Source organism: Hypanus sabinus, chromosome 10 (assembly GCF_030144855.1).
Source record: "Hypanus sabinus isolate sHypSab1 chromosome 10, sHypSab1.hap1, whole genome shotgun sequence".
Classification (NCBI taxonomy): Eukaryota; Metazoa; Chordata; class Chondrichthyes; order Myliobatiformes; family Dasyatidae; genus Hypanus; species Hypanus sabinus.
The window spans coordinates 74349117-74364751 of record NC_082715.1 but is presented as its reverse complement, the minus strand read 5'-3'; positions in this window follow the sequence as shown (position 1 = coordinate 74364751).

Here is a 15635-nt window from a genome sequence, read left to right as displayed (position 1 = left end):
ATTTCAAGGGGATTGGAAATAATGGGAGCAGGGTATGTGTCAGAAGTAGGTTCTTCACATAGAGAGTGTAGATGCACAGAATGTGCTGCCAGGCGGGTGGTAGAGGCAGATACATTAGGGGCATTTAAGAACCTCTTAGATAGATGATAGAAAAATAGAGAGCTATACAAGAGGGAAGGGTTAAATGGAAGTTAGAATAGATTAGAAGGTTCGCATGGTATCATGGGCCAAAGGACCTGTTCTGTGCTGTAATGTTCTATGATTTGTAAGGACAGAAAGTTTTTTTTTGGCCCAAAGCAATACATAAAATTGTTTTAGTGTCATTAGCTCTGTACAGAGCAAGCCACCCAAGCCTGGTAACCTCTTAGCTATGCCATCTTAAAGCAAATAGTATTGTGAACAATGTTAATGATGAGCTCAACTTCAGCAAGACAAGGTCCCTCATCCTGGGTTTAACAGGAAGATAAGATGGATGTGATCCATGGCAATTGGGTAAGTTGGATTCAGAATTGACCTGCGCAGAGAAGACAGAGATTAGTAGCTGAAGGTTGTTTTTCTGGCTGGGGATCTGTGACTAGTGGTGCTCCCCAGGGATTGGTGCTCAGACCACTGTTGCTTGCAATATATATAAATGACTTGTGCAGAAATGTAAATGCATTGGTAAATATGTTTGCAGACAACACAAAAATTGGTAGAGCAATGGCAGTGGAATAGTTATCAAAGGGTACAGCACAATATAGATCAGTTACAGTTATAGTGCATAGTATAGAATCCTGTTCAGGCAGAACAGTGGTTACAAATGGAGATGAAAGAGATAGCACATGCTAGAACCTTGAATAACAAGCTGATGGAGGAACTGTGGGGGGAAATGAATTGTCCACAATTGAGTTTGAATCCCTGCATCTGGATTGGAAGCAGTTAGGGAAAATGCCCAGTGTAAAGGAGGAAAGGGGAGGTGAGAAAGAGGCTGGAGGAACCCTTTAAGTTCTTGCTTATCTCTCTCAAGCAGCTGTTTCCAATCTTTACTGTCCCCTCCCTCAAGCTCACTCTATCTGGTTCATACCTCTTTCCTCTGTCTGCCTCCATCTATCATCCCTCCACCTCTGTCTCCTAACTCCACCCATATCTCATACCTTTCCTACTTCACATACCTGTGTGTCATCCCGCCACAGTCCACTAACCATCTCCAATCCTTTCTGACCAATATCCTTCTTCACTTTAAGCTTACCATCTCGCTTCTCCACTCTCGTTGGATCATTTCCACTGATCATCTTGCCTCTCTGCTCTGAGTCTTGATTCAGGGTTTTACCCTGAAGTGGCGACAATTCCTTCCCCTCTACAGGTTGACCTGTAGAAATTCTCCAATTGCTTGCCAGACCACAAGACCATAAGAGCTAGGAGCAGAATCAGAGTATTTGGCCCATCGAGTTCTTTACACCATTCCATCATGCCTGATTTATTATCCCTCTCAACTCCATTCTCCTAACTTTTGTCACCTTTAATGCCCTTACTAATCAAGAACTCATCAACTTCTACTTTAAACATTCCCAAAGACTTGGCCTCCACAGCCATCTGTGGCATTGAATTCCACAGATTCACTGTTCTTTACCCTCTGGCTAAAGAACATTATTCCTCCTTATCTCCATTCTACATTCACTCTGTCTCTAGGCCTTTCCATATTCAAAGTTCAAAGTAAATTTATTTAGTATCAAAGTACATACATGTCACCATATACTATGGTGACATGTACTATGGTGACATGTATACACTTTGATAATAAATTTACTGAGATTCATTTTCTTGATTTCCCACTGAGAACTGGCTCATGGACCTGCGGTCTCCTCCTCATGAAGTCAATAATCAGCTCCTCGATCTTGCTAACATTGAGTAAGAGGTTGTTGATGTGTTGAAAATCTCAGCCAGATTTTCAATCGCTCTCCTGTATGTTGATTCACCACTGTATTTGATTCGGCCAACAAAAGGGTGTCATCAGCAAATTTAAATATGGCATTGAAACTGAGCTTAGCCACATAGTCATAGGTATAAAGCGAATAGAGCAGGGGGCTAAGCACATAACCACGTGGTGCACCTGTGCTGATGGAGGTTGAGGAGGGATGTTGCTACCAATCCAAACTGACTGGGGTCAGCAGGTAAGGAAATCGAGGATCCAGAGGCCAATGTTTTGAAGCTTATTGATTAGTTTTGAGGGGATGATAGTACTGAATGCCAAGCTGTGGTCAATGTAGTCAATGGTAGTCAATGAGGAGCATCTTAATATATGCATCTTTGGTCTTCAGATGTTTTAGGGTTGAGTGAAGTGCTGATAAAATGGCATTGGCTGTGGTCCTGTTGTGCTCGTAGGCAAATTGAAGTGGTCCAAGTCTTTTCTCAGGAAGGAGCTGATATGTTTCATCACCAACCTCTCAAAGCACTTCATCACAGTGAATGGAAGTGCTATTGGACAATGATCTCTGAGGCAGGCTACCATGTTCTTCTTAGGCACCAGAAAAATTGAGGCCTGTTAGAAGTAGGTGGTTCCTCAGATTGCCAAAGCAAGAGGTAAAAGATATCAGTAAACACTCCAGTCAGTAGATCAGCATGGATCTTTAGTACTCAGCCAGGTACTCCATGTCAGCCGATGCTTTCTGCTGGTTCACCCTCATTGAGAATGCTGTCATGTTGGTCTCAGAGACTGAAATCACAGGGTCACCAGGGACTGTGGGAGTTCATAAAATTGCCTCCATGTTTCGATGGTTAAAGCGAGCGTAAAAGGCTTTGATTTCATCTGGCAGGAAGACTTGTTGTGACCTGTGTTGCTTGGTTTCACTTTGTAGGAGGTGATGACATTCAAGCGCTGCCACAGCTGTCGAGGATCCTTCAGTGATGCAAGTTTAGTCTGGAATTGTGTCTTCGCACTAGAGATGGCTTTCAGGGTATCATATCTTGTATTTTACCTGGTCAACAGACCTGAATGTCTCTGATCAGGCCCTCATCAGATTGCAGATTTCATGGTTCATCCATGAAATTCTTTTAAACTCCAGTGAGTACAGACTCTCAGCCATCAAATGCTTCCCACATATTAACCCTTTCATTCCCAGGATGCTTCCTGTGAACCTTCTTTGAACCCTTGTTGCTCCATCAGTTTCAGATCACTCCAGTTGATATAATCTTTTGAACATCCCAGATCCTTTTCTGCCCTCCTGCCAGTATCTCCCACTTTGTGCACTGGTCGTACGGAGTATACAATGTATACAATGAATTACAATAAACTGGAACTTGACTTGAACTTAAGAGTCCATAATCCAACAATCAGTGAAATACAACCTCGATGCAAGGACAGTTACTCTCACATCACCATTGTAAATCAGCCCTTTGATTCTTGCTTAGACCAGGGATGGAGTTGAGTGTTCCTGCACAAACCCAGCCTCCATTTAGGAACCTGCCAATACAGTTTCTAGGGTGTGATAATAATATCATTTGCCTCGCCAAGAGACCATAAGACATAGAAGCAGAATTAGGCCATTTGTCCCATCGAGTCTGTTCTGCCATTCCATCATGGCTGACTTAAAGCGCCATGGCAGCGTAGTGGTAGCACAATACAGTTACAGCTTGGGGCTTCAGATTTCCATTCCATTGTCCTCTGTAAGAAAGCTTATACGTGTGTGTGTGGGGGGGGGGGGGGGGTTCTTCCAGGTGCTCTGATTTCCTTCCACAGTCCAAAGATGGGACATCATAAATTGATCCATGATTAGGCTAGGGTTAAATCAGTGGGTTGCTGGGTGGTGCAGCTCGAAGGGCTGGAAGGGCTTGTTCTGTGCTGTATCTCAAAATAAATAATAAGTTTTCCTTCTCAACTCCATTCTCCAAAAAAATGTCCATTGTAGTACCAAGTGATTAAAGTGCATCAATCTGGCTCATGTTGGATCAGTTTGAGAATGGCAACCTATGATCGGTGTAACAGAACTAATACCTTACTTGTGTAATTCAGTGAGGGGCAGCGCAGTGGCAGGGCTAGTAGATCCAGTCCCTCAGAACACTCAGTGACCCGGGTTTGACCCTGACCTCAGGAGCTGTCCATGTTGTGTTTGCACGTTCTCCCTGTAACTGCTCAGGTTTCCTTCAGATGCTCCGGTTTCCTTCCACATCCTAAAGCTGTGCAAGTTAGTAGTTTGATTGCTGAATCTGGGGTGAGATAAAGGGAACATAGGAAGACTCAAACATCAGTATTAAGAAAAGATTGGTGTCAGTGAATGATTGGTGGTCAGTATGGATCAATGGGCCAAGGGGTCTGTTTCCATGTTATATCATTGTATGTTTCTACACTCAGTGACCACTTACATAGGTACACCTGTATACCTGCTCGTTAATGCGAATATCTAATTAGTCAATCACGTGGAAGCAACTCAATGCATAAAAGCATGAAGACATGGTCAAGAGGTTCAGTTGTTGTTCAGACCAAACATCAGAATGGGGAAGAAATGTGATCTAATTTACTTTGATTGTGGAGTAATTGTTGGTGCCAGACATGGTGGTTTGAGTATCTCAGAACCTGTTGATCTCCTGGGATTTTCATGACCAAAGGTCTCTAGAGTTTACAGAGAATGGTAGGACGAACAAAAAAAAATACTGTGAGCAGCAGTTCTGTGGGTGAAAACACCTTGTTAATGAGAGAGATCAAAGGAGAAGGGTCAGACTGGTTCAAGATGGTAGGAAAGTGACAGTAACTCAAATTACAATAGTGGCATACAGTATTGCATCTCTGAATGCACAACACTTTGAACCTTGAAGTGGATGGGTTGCAGCAGCAGAAGACCACGAACATACACTCAGTGGCCACCTTATTATGTTTGTGGTATTTTGCTGCAGACGACCATGCATTTTAAGGTACTTAATGATGTGGCCACTGGGTGTATGCTAATGATCTTCTACTGCTGTAGACCACAGAGTGTATGTCTACTTTGCACAGAAGGATGAACAAGAGTATACCAAGGTGCAGTAAAGAAATAAAAAAGGAAGAAGGGAAAATTAAAGAGCCAAAACAGAAAGGAGGAGAAAAAAAGATTAGTATCTGAAACTTGTAAAGTTACTTAGAACTATTTGCTGCTTGAAATAATGAGAGTTGATAGTTTAAACTGCTCACTTCCTGGACTGGGGAGATTAAATTACTTGTATTAACAACTGAATGATTAAAAGTTGCTGTAAATAGTTGAACTTAACTTGCCAAGCTAGCAATAATGGATAATGAATATATAAACCCTGCAAGTTCCAAAGAATAGAAAGGAACTGCAGCCAGCACAGGAGTTGAAATTTATAGAGGAACATTTAACAGTGACATTTTATAACATTTTTTTAAAAATCCTACAAATGTCAGAAATCTGATTTCACAGATATTAACCCATACCAACAAGGAAAGGAAAAACAATTATCATTTTAGGAGAAAAAATCAGAGTGTATATAGACAAGCAGAATTATTACAAATTCCAGCAAATGTCAGGTGGATTGAAGAAGCTATTTGTAGTAGCCTACCAGCGAAGTTGATTAGTATTTACTTATTTGTGCTAGGGGAAGCATTTGGCACTAAATACCAAGGGATTCTCCTAATTGTCTAAAACATCTTCTGAGAGAAGCTGAACATTTTTGTTTCCTTTTGGTTTCCATGAATCTCATATCATATTTCATGTTTTATATTTCCTTATGACCAGAGTTTAGTAGAGCTGCAAAATTGCCTCATGCCTCTTAAACTCAGTCCCCTGACTAATGAAGGCCATACGCCTTCGTAACAACCCTATTAATTTGCACAGCAACTTTGAAAGAGCTATGGGCTTGGTCCCCGTGATCCCTTGGTTCCTCCACAATGCTAAGAAATCTGCTGTTAACCCTGTACTCTGCCTTCAAATTTGACCTTCCAAATCACTGCACACTTTTCTGGGTTGAACTTCATCTGCCACTTCTCAGCCTAGATCTGCATCTTCAATATGTCCTGCTCTAACTTATGACAAACTTCTATACTATCTACAATTTCAGTGACCTTTGTGTCATCTGCAAAATTATTAAATCACCCTTCCACTTCCTCATTCAAGTCATTTAGGCCTCTAATCAAAGTCTTAAATTTCATAGAACTCTTTAATACGTCTGTATTAATTAATTATAGGTTGCATGCTTCGGTTCTGTTAGACGCTCATTTCTTTGTTTTGGTGACTAGGATGCTGTTTGTGGAATGTTTAGCTTAAGTAAAATTAAATCTTATACACTCTCAAGCATTTTGTCTCTTCAAAAATGTTTTTGTTATACTCTAAGATGTAATATAATCATAAAACCATTAAATATAGGAACAAAATTTGGCCATTCGACCCATTGTGTGTGCTCTGCCTTTTGATCATGGCTGATTTAAAGTCATAGAGTCATAGAGCACTACAGGACAGAAACAGGCCCTTCAGCCCACATAGTCCATACTGAACTATTATTCAGCCTAGTCACATCAGCCTGCACCTGAGCCATATCACTCCATACCCCTCCAATTCATGTACTTATTCAACTTCTCTTAAATGTTGAAATTGAACCCTATCTTCACCACTTCCACTGACAGATCATTCCCTTAATATTTTACTTATCTTCCCTTTCTGTCTTCTTCACATAACCTTTAACACCCTTACCAATCCAGAACCTTTAACACCCTTACCAATCCAGAACCTTTAACACCCTTACCAATCCAGAACCTTTAACACCCTTACCAATCCAGAAACTTTAACGCCCTTATCAATCCAGAATCTTTAACACCCTTACCAATCCAGAACCTTTAACACCCTTACCAATCCAGAACCTTTAACGCCCTTACCAATCCAGAACCTTTAACGCCCTTACCAATCCAGAACCTTTAACACCCTTACCAATCCAGAACCTTTAACACCCTTACCAATCCAGAACCTTTAACGCCCTTACCAATCCAGAACCTTTAACGCCCTTACCAATCCAGAACCTTTAACGCCCTTACCAATCCAGAACCTTTAACGCCCTTACCAATCCAGAACCTTTAACGCCCTTACCAATCCAGAACCTTTAACGCCCTTACCAATCCAGAACCTTTAACACCCTTACCAATCCAGAACCTTTAACACCCTTACCAATCCAGAACCTTTAACACCCTTACCAATCCAGAACCTTTAACACCCTTACCAATCCAGAACCTTTAACGCCATTACCAATCCAGAACCTTTAACGCCCTTACCAATCCAGAACCTTTAACGCCCTTACCAATCCAGAACTTTTAACACCCTTACCAATCCAGAACCTTTAACACCCTTACCAATCCAGAACCTTTAACACCCTTACCAATCCAGAACCTTTAACGCACCAGAACCTTTAACGCCCCAGAACCTTTAACACCCTTACCAATCCAGAACCTTTAACACCCTTACCAATCCAGAAACTTTAACGCCCTTACCAATCCAGAACCTTTAACGCCCTTACCAATCCAGAACCTTTAACGCCCTTACCAATCCAGAACCTTTAACGCCCTTACCAATCCAGAACCTTTAACGCCCTTACCAATCCAGAACCTTTAACGCCCTTACCAATCCAGAACCTTTAACGCCCTTACCAATCCAGAACCTTTAACACCCTTACCAATCCAGAACCTTTAACACCCTTACCAATCCAGAACCTTTAACACCCTTACCAATCCAGAACCTTTAACACCCTTACCAATCCAGAACCTTTAACACCCTTACCAATCCAGAACCTTTAACGCCCCAGAACCTTTAACACCCTTACCAATCCAGAACCTTTAACACCCTTACCAATCCAGAAACTTTAACACCCTTACCAATCCAGAACCTTTAACGCCCTTACCAATCCAGAACCTTTAACACCCTTACCAATCCAGAACCTTTAATGCCCCAGAACCTTTAACACCTTTACCAATCCAGAACCTTTAACACCCTTACCAATCCAGAAACTTTAACACCCTTACCAATCCAGAACCTTTAACGCCCTTACCAATCCAGAACCTTTAACACCCTTACCAATCCAGAACCTTTAACGCCCTTACCAATCCAGAACCTTTAACACCCTTACCAATCCAGAACCTTTAACGCCCTTACCAATCCAGAACCTTTAACACCCTTACCAATCCAGAACCTTTAACACCCTTACCAATCCAGAACCTTTAACACCCTTACCAATCCAGAACCTTTAACGCCCTTACCAATCCAGAACCTTTAACACCCTTACCAATCCAGAACCTTTAACACCCTTACCAATCCAGAACCTTTAACACCCTTACCAATCCAGAACCTTTAACGCCCTTACCAATCCAGAACCTTTAACACCCTTACCAATCCAGAACCTTTAACGCCCTTACCAATCCAGAACCTTTAATGCCCCAGAACCTTTAACGCCCTTACCAATCCAGAACCTTTAACACCCTTACCAATCCAGAACCTTTAACGCCCTTACCAATCCAGAACCTTTAACACCCTTACCAATCCAGAACCTTTAACACCCTTACCAATCCAGAACCTTTAACGCCCTTACCAATCCAGAACCTTTAACACCCTTACCAATCCAGAACCTTTAACACCCTTACCAATCCAGAAACTTTCAATCTCTTCTTTAAATATAACCCGTGACTTGGCTTACACAGCCATCTGTGACAATAAATTTCACACATTCACCACCCACTCACTGAAGAAATTCCTCTTCATCTCTGTACTAAACGGACATCCTTGTATTATGAGGCTGTGCCCTCTTGGGGGCCTAGACTTTCCCACTATTGGAAACATTTTCTTCACATCCACTCTCTCTCGGCCTTTCGATATTTAGTAGGGTTCAGTGACACTCCCCCTCATTCTTCTAAACTCTAGTGAGTACAGATCCAGAGCCATCAAATGTTCCTCATATGTTAACCCTTTCCTTCCTAGGATCACTCTCATGAACCTCATCCGGACCCTCTTCAATGCTTCAATACTGTCCAGCAAGGACACACCTCCTTGCATTCAATTGTCAGCCTACATCCCCAGAACAAGGATGTACAAGTTCAGGCTAATGGCATCCTTACTTGTTTGGCAATAATGTGGCATCACAATTCACATCGCAAGTCATGTCTGATTGCAGACATTTGGCAGATCTGTAGAATGAGAAATGGGTAGTATTTCAGATTGTTAACTTTTCATGGAAATGGAGACAAGATGGGATAAATTTGGCTTGAATGAAGTTACAAGCAGCAATTCAAATCTTCTCAGAAAGAGGAATAGTATTACTCCATAAACCCGCTCAGTCTTCCCCTCCATCAACTTCCCAATCCAATTGAAGTCATACTGATCTCTGCAACAATTTCCCAACACGTACTGTACCAGGTTCACTCCAGTAGGTATTGGCCTTAGTTTCTTACAAGGTTATGGAGGAAACCTCCATAACTGAACACTGTAATAAACCTCTGCAGATGTACTGCTGAAAGTATGCTGACTGGATGCATCATGAATGCATCATCTTGCTTGCAAATACTGTGTATAATTTATTTATAGTTCATTTTTTGTGTGTTTGTTATACTGTATATCTAATTCTACATGCTTGTCATGTTGCTGGGGGTAAGTTTTTCATTGCAGTCATGCATGAATGCATTTGTGCATATGACAATAAATTCAACTTTCATTTTTAATATACTGACTCCCAGTTTCATAACCTCCAATATGAAAATTCTGTGCTGTTGTTCAAATCTGACATGGTCACTGATTTTCGTCTTTGTGTAATCTTTCAAGCCCTCTAAACTTCCAATATATCTGCATTCCCCTGACCTGGACTCTTGCATATTACCCAAGTTCCCAGCCATTTAGCCTCACATTTCTCTGCTTAACCTTGGTAATTAGTGGCAGCCAGATCTTCTTCAGTAACAGGATGTGAAATTTTATTCTGGCAATATGCTTGAAACTTTAAGACAACAAAGTTCTGAAAATGTGTTTTCAAAAGTTTTCACAATCACAAAACTGGCTTTCCTCCAAAACAAACAGTACAGTCTGACATAAAAAGTCAGGTGAATACCTTCACAACTAAGTTACACTCTTAAATATCAATCCATATCTAAATGTTTCCCATAGTTGCCTAGTTTAATAGGAACAGGCTTTTTACTCTGATACATTTCCGTGGATCCAAGTTCCTGTGAATTTTTGGCAAAATAAAATCTTTCCAGGTGCCCCAGCATGTCCGGAGAAAATTCTGGCATTGGCTTTTAATGGAATCAGTCAAATGTCAATATTAGTTTAAAAAATACCTGCAGATTCATTACACCATTTGAAAAATTTGCAACTGTGATTCAGTCCCGTGAACTACTCAAAAAAAAAGTACCTGCAAACAATTTGACATTCTAAAATTCATTATATTTCTTCCTTTTATTTATCTTCTGTCTGCTGTAGCTCCCTTAGTGGATCCTGTCGCCAACAAAGTATCTGTGTCCCTGAGCTATTAGTGGAATCTCAGAACTATCGTTTGTTTGCAAAAGTCATAACATTCCTGAACATAGACTTCCCACTGATTCAGATTCAGAGTATGATTATGATTTATTTACTTATCACACATACATTGAAACATACAGCGAAATGTGTCATTAGTGTTGACAACCAAGGATGTGCTGAGGGCAGCCCACAAGAGCGCCGCCATACATTCCGGCACCATGCTCAACAGGACAAAACAGAACACAACACCAGCAACCCTCCCATTCACCTACCTACACCAACTCCAACTCCAAGACAGGCCTCAAGTCTCCAGACTCCGGACTTCAGCCAGCAGGCTTCCACTTCCAGACGTCTGATCGACCTATGACATTGTGGAACAGTTGCCTTTGCGAGGTTTCTCTTAACGTGGGGTAGCTGTAGTACACCAATAAACACAGGGCGCTCTGCTCATCAGTTCCTCTGTTTCCTCAGGAGGCAAAAGAGCATTCAGCATGTCCTTTTTGACCTTTGCTAATTGTTCTCGATGCACCATATCCAGATGCATCACAGCTCAATATGGTGACTGCCCTCCACGTGGACTGCAAGAAACAGCAGAGAGTTGTGGACATGAGATTCTGCAGATGCCAGAAATCCAGAGTAGCACACACAAAATGCTGGAGTAACTCAGCAGGTCAGGCAGCATCTATGGAAATGAATAAAGAGTCAAAGTTTTGGGCCAAGATCCTTCCAATGGACTAGAATGAAAGGGGGAAGAAGCTAGAATAAAAAGGTGGGGGGAAGGGAAGGAAAGTTGTGGACACAGCCTCCCATCCATGGAATCTGTCTCTACTTCTCCATGCCTTAGTAAAACAGCCAGTATAATCAAAGATCCCCACCCACCCTGGATATTCTCTCTTCTTACCACTTCCATCAGAGAGAAGATACAAAAACCTGAAAGCATCCATCCCACTGTTAAAAGACTATTAAGTGGTTCCCTAGTACAGTACAAAGGACTCTTGACTTTACAATCTGCAGTACCTTGTTATGACCATGCAACTTATTGTTACCCAGCCACATTCCTGCTCCCTAGGTCTAGCCTCAATTTTGACCATCAGCCATACCCCCTTTGGTTAATTGGGGAAAGAATATCTGAAGACCTGGTTTAAAACATAGTTGGCATTCTGATGCTCTGAAGAGATTACATTATTTCCGTCTCTACCAATTCTCTCAAATTCTTTAGAAGTAAAAGTAAACCAACAAGTTTTTGCTCCTAGGCAAGTGTACTGAAATCCATCGTCTGCAGTTCTTCATCACTTCCACCTGTCACCTTCCATCTATCACTCTTCTCTCATCCACCTGTCTATCACCCCTCCTCACCTGGATCCACATTACCTCCCAGATCTTGCCCATCCTTTTATAGTGGTCCTCTCCTCTCTTTCAGTCCAGATGAGTTTCAAGTATCAGGTTTATTGCAACAGCATACATACCCTGGGTGGCACAGAAACATAGGGGGTGGACCAATCACATAGCAGTAATTGGAACATATAAGATTATGATTGAAACATATAAGATTATTAAGGGATTGGACACACTGGAGGCAGGAAGCATGTTTCCGCTGATGGGTGAGTCCAGAACTAAAGGCCACAGTTTAAGAATAAGGGGTAGGCCATTTAGAACAGAAATGCGGAAAAACTTTTTCACCCAGAGAGTAGTGGATATGTGGAATGCTCTGCCCCAGAAGGCAGTGGAGGCCAAGTCTCTGGATGCATTCAAGAGAGAGTTAGATAGAGCTCTTATAGATAGTGGGGTCAAGGGATATGGGGAGAGGGCAGGAACGAGGTACTGATTGTGTATGATCAGCCATGATCTCAGTGAATGGCGGTGCTGGCTAGAAGGGCCGATTGGCCTACTCCTGCACATACTGTCTGTTGTCTATTGTCAGTTAGTGCAATGTTTTACAGCACCAGTGAATGGATTTCAGTTTGATGCCACTGCTTGTACGTTCTTCCCTTGACCGCCTGGGTTTCCTCTGATTACCTCTCACAGTCCAGGTTAGGGTTAGTAACTTGTGAGCAACGCTTGTTCAATTTCCTCATTTGCAGACCCCAGTCAGTTTGGATTGGCAACATCTTCTCCACAATCTCCATAAGCAGAGGCGCACTGCAAGGTTGTGTGCTTAGCCTCCCTGCTTTACACGCTTTACACTTATGACTGTGTGGCTAGACACAGCTGCAGTGCCATTTTTACATTTGCTAATGACAACATTGTCATTTGTGAATCAAAAATGGTGATAAACCAGCATATGAAGGGTGGGGGTGGGAAGACTGAAAATATGGCTGAGTTTTTCCACAACTACCTCTGACTCAATGTCAGCAAGACTAAGGAACTGATTAATGACTTAAAGAGGAGGAAACCAGAGGTCCATGAGCTGATCTTCATCAGGGTATCAGAGCTGGAGAGGGTCGGCAACTTTAAATTCCACAGTGTTATAATTTCAGAGGACCTGCCCTTGGTGCAGCACATAAATGCAATGACAAAGAAAGTAGGCCAGCTCCTCTATTTCCTTAGGAGTTTGCGAAGATTTGGAGTGACATCTTATACTTCGGCAAACCTCTATAAATACAGTGGAGAGTGTATTGACTGGTGGCATCGCAGCCTGACATGGAAACACTAATGCCCTTGAACAGAAAATCCTACAAACATGAGTGAATACAGCCCAGTCCATCACAGGTAAAGCCCTCCCCACCACTGTGCACATCTACTTGGAGCCTTGTTGCAGGAAAGCAGCACCCATCATCAGGGATCCCCACCACCCAGGTCATGCTCTCTTCTTGCTGCTGCCATCAAAAAACGGGTATAGGAGCCTCAGGACTCATACCATCAGCTTCAGGATCAATTAGGCTCTAGAACCATCATTCCCTTGAATCAAAGGGGATAACTTCACTCAACTTCACTTACTCCATCACTGAAATGTTCCCCTTAACCAAAAGATTCCAATCAAGGACTCTTCATCTCATGTTCTCGATATTTATCACTTATTTATTTCTTTTTCTATTTGCACAGTTTGTTATATTTTGCACACTGGTTGAATGCCCAAGTTGTTGCAGTCTTTCATTGATTCTATTATGGTTATTATTCTGTTATGTACTTATTGAATATGCCCACAAGAAAATGAATCTCAGGGGGGTAAATGGTGACATATATGTACTTTGATAATGAATTTCCTTTGAACTTTGAACTGGTGACAAATAAAATTAATCTTTATCTCTCTAGTTTAAAGCAGAGAAACAAGTCTTTTGGCCCTTCTAGTCTGTACCAGGCTAGTCTTCTCCAAAGCCCCATCTACCTGTACCCAAACGATAGCCCTGCATGACCCTCTCATCCACGTACCTAAACTAACTTCTCTGAAATGTTACACTTGAAACTGCATCCATGACTTCTACTAGCAGCTTGTTCCACACTCGCACCCACCTCAGGTTCCCCTTAGACATTTTTACCTTTCACCTTTAACCCATGACCTCTAGTTCTAGTCTCACCCAGCTTCACTGGAAAATCCTGAGTTGTGGACAGAGGAAAACTACCCAAGACTGCACCGGGTGCACCAATTGCAACAAATAGTTCCACATGCGACGTGCTGCCTCACCTCGTTCTCTGTCAGCCCAGTAATCTCCTCTCAAAATGGACTGACTGGAGGGGCTGGTATCAGGCATACAAACAACATGACATGCCTGGCACAGTCAACTGCATCTCAGTGTGACACATGAGACTGCAAATTCTGGAACCCAGGGCAAAGTACAAACTGGGTGAACTCTGTGGGTCAGGCAGCATCTGTAGCGGGTAAGTGGATAGTCAGCATTTTGGGTTGAGACCCTTCATCTTCAATTTGCACTAATGTTGTTATATTTAGTTTGTTTTGTAAGTTAAAGATTAGCTTTATTTGTCCCATACAGTGAAATGTATCATTTACGTCAAATCAGCCATAATGTGGGGGGAAGCAGGAGCAGCTGGGAGAAACCATGTCAAAACATACAAACTCCTGGCAGGAAACAAGCCCCTTCAATGGTCACTGGTGCTGGAAAGCATCTGTGCTACCATGCCACCCGCGGAGGTATGGAGAGTTATGATCTGGTGCAGGTAGATGGGACTAGGCAGGAGAACAGGCTGGCACGGGCTAGATGGGCTAAGGGGCCTGGTTCTGTGCTGTGGTTCTCAGGTCAATGACCCCTGACAGCTGGAAGAAGGGAAGGAGCATTCAGGATGCATTGGGAACACACAGAAGCCCGGTGTAAGTGAGACAGTTCCCAGACTCCACACCTCCTTCCCCTGCCAGGTACATTCTGCCCCACTGTTGGGGGCAGTCTGCTACCCCATTCTGACCACCTCATCCACTGCAGAACTCAAAACACCAGACTGGAAGCAGATCTTGCTCAATCCCCATCAGCTGCCACAGGGTAGTCTGTTCCCTGGTCCCTCCAAGCATTTCTTTCTTTCTTTTTCAATCTTTTTATTGAATTTCATATATATATATATATAAAGAGAAATATAACATAATATAAATAGGTTATAAATGCATTAGATTTAAAGTTAAATTTATAATAGGATAACAATATCTTATTAAATATCAACCAAAGAAAAAACTTATAATAAACAATCAAACCTATTTTGATTGAACATGAAAAAGAATAAAAATAGTCATCAAAAGAAAAAAAAAGTAAAATGCATGAAGAAATGTATATTAAAAAAAATAAACCTAAGCTAACATGGGCAATAATACCAGTTTATATGAGTATGATAGTGTCAAAAACTCCGGAACTCCATACAAGAACAAGAATAAAAAGAGAAAAGGTCTGGAAGAGGCCAAATTAATTCATATAAAAGTGTCGAATGAATGGTCCCCAAGTTTCTTCAAATTTAATTGATGAATCGAAAATAGTACTTCTAATTTTTTCTAAACTCAGACAAGAGATAGTTTGAGAAAACCACTGAAACGTGGTAGGAGGGTTTACTTCTTTCCATTTTTGTAATATAGACCTTCTGGCCATTAATGTTACAAAGGCGATCATTCGTCTAATTGAAGGGGAGCATTTCAATAAACAGAAATAGTTTTTTCTTTATTGTCACATGAACTGAGATATAGTGAAAAACTTTGCCAGCCACACCAATAATCTTAAGACATCTATTACATCGGGGTAGTTCAAGGGAAAACCATAA